Genomic DNA, 5,726 nt, shown 5'->3' with positions numbered 1-5,726 from the left:
CTAGAGGGGAATGGCGTTCGTGGTCAACTAAGCTTGGGAAATGCTAAGATCAACAAAGTTAGACCTTAATTTAATTGCAGATTTTCACAGAGATCTTAATACACTTCCATGCTTCATAAATCAACCAAGAGGTAAATGTTACATCTCACGTTTACAAAACTAAGGTTACCAAGATGCTCTCTTGTGCCACCACCCCCACATTCGGTGGAAATAGTGCTGGGAGGTATACGAGTTTGGCAATGCCTGGAGAGAACATGCTGGAGAAAGGAAGGAAAGCTGTGTTTCCTGATCAGCTGGGCACACAGGCACTGTTTACAGGCCTATAACGTTAAAATATGAAGAGCACTGGAATCTTACTTTCTGAGGACCGCACACAAGTTATCTAAACTTCCATATCTCAGAAAACTGATATGTTTTGTTTCAGTTTAGTTTTGCTTTTTGTCTTTGTCTTTAAGTATCAAAATGGGAAAACCTGATTTGGTTTCTAAAGTACAAATCTCCCAATTTCTATCCTAGTTCCCTCACACCTCAAGATAAAGATGTTGGGGTGTTGGGAACCAAAAAGTATATGTTGGCCATGCTTTTTAGGTTATGCCTGTAAATTTAATTTCTGATTAGCTAGTGGCTTAATTTATAATCTGATGTTGCTATTGTATCACCATAAAAGACAGTATGTTCAAAAAGAATACCTTTGGGGGACTCGGATGGCTCAGTTGGGTAGGTGTCCAACTCATAATTTCGGCTGGGGTCTTGATCTCAGGGTTGTGGGATTGGGCGTGGAGCCTGCTTGGGATCCTCTCTCTCCCTCTGCTGCTCTTCCCCACCCCCCTCCTGCACACGCTCTGTCTTAAGTAAATACACATACATACACACATACATACAAACATACATATCTTCACCCTTTCCTTCAAATTGCCTCATGAAATGTAAAACTTACCCACATGGCATGAGTAGACCAAGGAAACCCTTTGTCATTAAGAAAGGATCCTGTAAATCTTGGGCGCTGTGTGAAAATAACTCTTTTACTGACTACAAATTCTGTCTGTCAAAGGAAGTTTTTTGTAGGCAATTGTTATTACATTTGATAAGTTGAATGGAACTTCCTTTTCAATTTTAGGAGTATTTTTTTTTAACTTGTGGGAGGATTATTGGAATGTCCAGAAAGGCTATCGGTACTGATTTTATGACCCCATAAAATAACCCAACTATAAGAACAAGAATATAACTTTATAGCATTCATTCTTATTTAGAGAGCGGGGGTGTGGGTAGAGGCTTATATACAACTCCAAGTTCTTGCAAAAACCTGTAAAATCACTAGTGGCAGTATCATTTCATACTTTTTGGAGATATTTGTTAAGGATCTCTTCAGATATAGATAAGATTAACTGTTGGATATTTTTCCTAATGAAGTTTTTATAATAAAATACTTTGCTGCTGCTACAAATTTAGGATAAGATTTAGGATAAATTTAGGGAAAATTTAGGATAGCCATCACTTCTTTTGTCCTAAGCCTATAGAAAGAGGAAGCCAAAGGAAAAACACAAATAAAAAAGATGTATTCACTCATAATCTTTTGTAGGCCAAAATGAACAATATGTAGATACAAATGCTATGGAAACAATAAAAAATAGAACAGCACAGGAAAAATGAGAATGATGCTAACTAATTCCAATAAAATACAAATCCATCCATAACCTAATGAATACAAATATCTTCTTTCTTTTGTGTGACCTATAACATGGTCATACACATTGGAATGTTTCTCAAGCGTGGGGAGCTGGGATCCCCAACCTATGAAATATATCAGCCTCATATAATGTTCTCATCTTAGGAATCACTGGAATTGAGATTCTGTACCATTCTAGTGGCTTCTTGGTTTTGGAATTGGATAGGAAATCTTGGGTGAAAGAAAACATGAGATGGGCATTCCGAATCATAACATTGGCACCACCCATTCTATGAGCTCAGAAAAATGATGTCATCTCTTGTACCCATTTTATTATCTCCCAATTTCTATTCTCATTCTTTCATATCCAGAGGTACATGTCATCTGAAGCCTTGGGCCCTCTGCATCATAAATCAGGAACAAATCCAGGAGGGAGAAAGAGCAAAGGAGACAAGGACCTTGTTAAGAACACTAAGTTTCTGTGTAAGTGTTGTATTTGATTTTTATTAATGGTGTTTCATGTTCTGGACCATTCCTTAAACATTTATACATTTTCTCCCTGGTCCTCAGAAAACTGAAGTCTCTGTGGAACATTCCATGAATGATCATCAGCATTATGTTCCACTAAAATAACTGGTACCTATTTATAAACCACAGGAAATTGTTCTTGCTCAGGATACTGTCTGAATAAGTAATTTAAAAAATGGGAAACACTGTCAGTCATGCATATGTTTTCTCTATTTATTGTTTCCCAAATTGACCTTGAGTGTTCCTAACTCTATACCTTTGTTTAGGGTCTTTCTCACAGCTTGGAATGCCTTCCCCACTCACTCAAATTCTCTCCTTCTCTAAACTTCTGCTCAAATATCACTTTTTTCAGGTAGAAATTTCTATAACTTTTGATGTGGCTCCTCACCCTCTAAAGCCCAGGAATCTTTTTCCCCCTTAAAACTGTGAGTCACTTGTATCCCCAACACATCATTTAACACTGAAGTCCTACCCTATTTTGTTTCCTCCTTTATACCATTACGTAAACTTGGGATTTCCAGAGAGACTGTAAACTCCTTGAGGAAAGCGTCCTACATGATGTAGCCAAGATAGCATCCGACACAGAGCAAAAACATGGACAGCGCTTAGTGTGGTTGATATTAGGTGGTGGTTTTCAAAAGGTGTAAAGCCAAATGAAAGAAAATCACAGAAACCCTATGTGACCGATAGACAAAAGTTGACCTAGTGTGCTAGAAGTTGGGGTAAAAGTAGGTATACAGGCATCCCGGAAACTGGACCCTGTTCCCTATCCTCCTCTCTGCACAGATGCTGGACCATCCCCACAGTTCACTCTACTTTTCTCCCCTGCCCCCTGCCCCCATGGGTGCCCTGTGTTGTCAGGCATCTGTGTTGGGAACCTAGGCTTCCCAACACCCTAGTGGCCTTGTTCCATTCCCTCCAGGCATAAGCATAAACGTATCTGAGTTGAGCTGTTAGGACTCTCCAATGTGACCCTTCTCCCCAAAATGTGTGCATTCTCATCGAATTTTTCTAAAGAGAGTACCTCAACCAAACCCATGGATCCCTACCCAGTCACTTGGAGAACTCAGTCTGGCTAAGCATGGAAGAGACTTTGGGCCATATTACCCACTTCCCACTGCCTTGGTATATTCCCTTAGGAATGCCTGTGTGTTTGAAATTCTGGAAGTCCCCAACAGTATTTTCTGTCAACACAAGCATACTCTTCTCCATAAGCAAAGTTCTCTTTCCTCCCTCATACTCTCAATTAATTGCAAGACAACAGAGTAAACGAAGTTACTGGTGATACTTTTTTTTTTTTTGAGCTAAAACCAACATAGGACGTTATATTACTTTCAATGTAATGAAATTGCAATGATTTTATACAAATTACATTGCAAAATGATCACAACAATAAAGTCTAGTTAATATCTGTCATTGTTCGTAGTTACAAAATTTTTCTTCTTGTGATGAGAACTTTTAAGATCTACTCTCTTAGCAATTTCAAATACTGTGTTATCAACTATAATCATTCTGGTGGTACTTTTTTTTTGGTGGTGTTTTTAGTGACTGAAACAAAACAGATCTAAAACTGCAACCTCTGGAAGAGCCTTGTTTTTGTAGGTCTTGTACCTCTCCTTGAACTGGACCTCGGCCTCTCGTCAGGCCTTGAGTTTACGAGCAGGCTCTCAGAAGACATCGTTGTTGGTGACAGTTTTTATCCAAGGGGATATCCACAGAGTACCTTGTGGGCATGAATCATTGTAGTTATAAACTTTTGCAAAGGACTTGATCTTTCACCTCATGGTGATTTTCTTCTTATGCATGGCAGCTGGCACTTTGCAGGGATAACAGTCAATTCCAGCCACCAGAGCATGGCTGTAGGGATGATCTGAGGTACCATCATCAATACTCCTCATGATGACCGCTTTGCATCCGGAGTAGCATCTAGTTTGGACCAGCACCACCTTCCGGGGTTTCATGAACTTGCCCATCTTGATACCAGCCACTCAAGCCTACAGCAGAAAGCTCTGGTGGTACTTTTAATGGCACAAGACACATCTCATTCAGAGCACAGGAACAGAATGAAGAGTGGCTGTATGCTACTATACTCAAGAGTGGCTCCACTATGAAGAGTGGCTGTACCATCTACTCCTTGGCCTTGGAATCATTCCAGCCCATCCCACTCTAGCATCATACTGCACTCCTCCTCCAATATTGACCACCACGCTGCCGGCTCTCTTTGGCTTCACACTTGCATTCTTGTCCCTCCCTTGATTAGTCAAACATGCTTATTGGCTAACAATGGGTTTGTCCTTGACTTTACACCCTGTTGACCAATTTGGATGTAGGGATCCAGTTTTCACTTCCGACCTAACTCAGACCCTGGTGCTTTTAGTTTTGCTCACTGACCAGTGGCTTTTCCAGGTCCGCTGATTCTGGCAACTTCAGCCACCTCAAAACACCAGGCGCTGCCAACCACAAATGGCAAGACACATCTGCCAACTGGAATCTGGGGTTGTCTTCCAAGAGACCCTCTTGCCTGGTTCCGACTTGCCTGTGCTGCTAGCCCACCTCTGTTCAGTTCCACACCCTTAACTTATCAACTCCCATCTCAGTAGCCCCGACTTCACATTGCATGTGTTCTTCCAGATATTTAGACTCAGATTACCTCTACGAACTTTGACCTTGGGCGCCTTTGTGGCTCCCTGTGCCCTCTGCCACCTGTACCTAGCCCACTGCAAGAAGTCTCAGCCTCACCCTCACCAGTGCGGAAGTTCCACTGGCCCCTGAGGAGTGGGCATAACCCAGTCAGAAGAATTGTTCTCCTGATAAAACAGTCAGCGAGAAGAGATTTTTGATTTTTCAGAAGTCTACTATGCAGGTCAGGAGATTATTCTCAGAGAGAGATATAAAATGGAGAATTCAAATCTGGAGTCTTAGCCCAGTAAAAAGGAGGTACACACATTTTATAAAGGAAAAGTGATTGAATCTCTCTCCCTTCATTCTACCAGATGGGATGAGTCCTGCTGAGAATGTGCTGTGAGGAAATGTTTATCGGGAAGAGAAGTAAAGGACTCAGGACTCTTGTTATCCATTTCCATAAGCAGTCTTTTTTTTTTTTTTTTTTTTTTGGGAGAAAAAAGTCTTGGCTTGAACTCCTCGTGCTTTCTTATGTAATAAAAAAGTCAAGCAAAGGGCATGTCTTGGTTCGGCTAGGACTCGGCAGACTGCCTGCATTATTACAGTGCTGGGAGTCTGAGGCTCTCTGCTCCTTGAGGATTATCATGTGACTCCTCCCCAAGTGGTAAGCCTCTTTCCATGCAGAAGGGGCCCAGCTCAGGGCAGGCCATTTTGATGCCTACTCCGTTGGTGATGTTCAGCAAGAATTAAATGCATCTTGATGGGTTTATTGTTAAGAATTCTAAAGTTAAGGACAAGATTTCCAAAATCAGGGCTTTTTCAAATCAACTACGGTTAAGTCACTAGCCCACCTGGTCCCTTTTGCTCATTTGCAAAATGATAAGGCTTGATCCCATGTACCCTCAAAGAT

The 5,726-nt window shown here is 41.2% G+C and overlaps 1 pseudogene; it reads right to left on the bottom strand.

Moving 5' to 3' along the window:
- Nucleotides 1-3,735: 3,735 nt before the first annotated feature.
- LOC121491761 lies at nucleotides 3,736-4,288 on the bottom strand (annotated as a pseudogene).
- Nucleotides 4,289-5,726: the final 1,438 nt, after the last annotated feature.

This window comes from Vulpes lagopus, chromosome 5 (genome assembly GCF_018345385.1).
Source record: "Vulpes lagopus strain Blue_001 chromosome 5, ASM1834538v1, whole genome shotgun sequence".
NCBI lineage: Eukaryota > Metazoa > Chordata > Mammalia > Carnivora > Canidae > Vulpes > Vulpes lagopus.
Note: the sequence above shows the minus strand (reverse complement) of the source record. Positions and strands in the feature narration are given on the sequence as shown.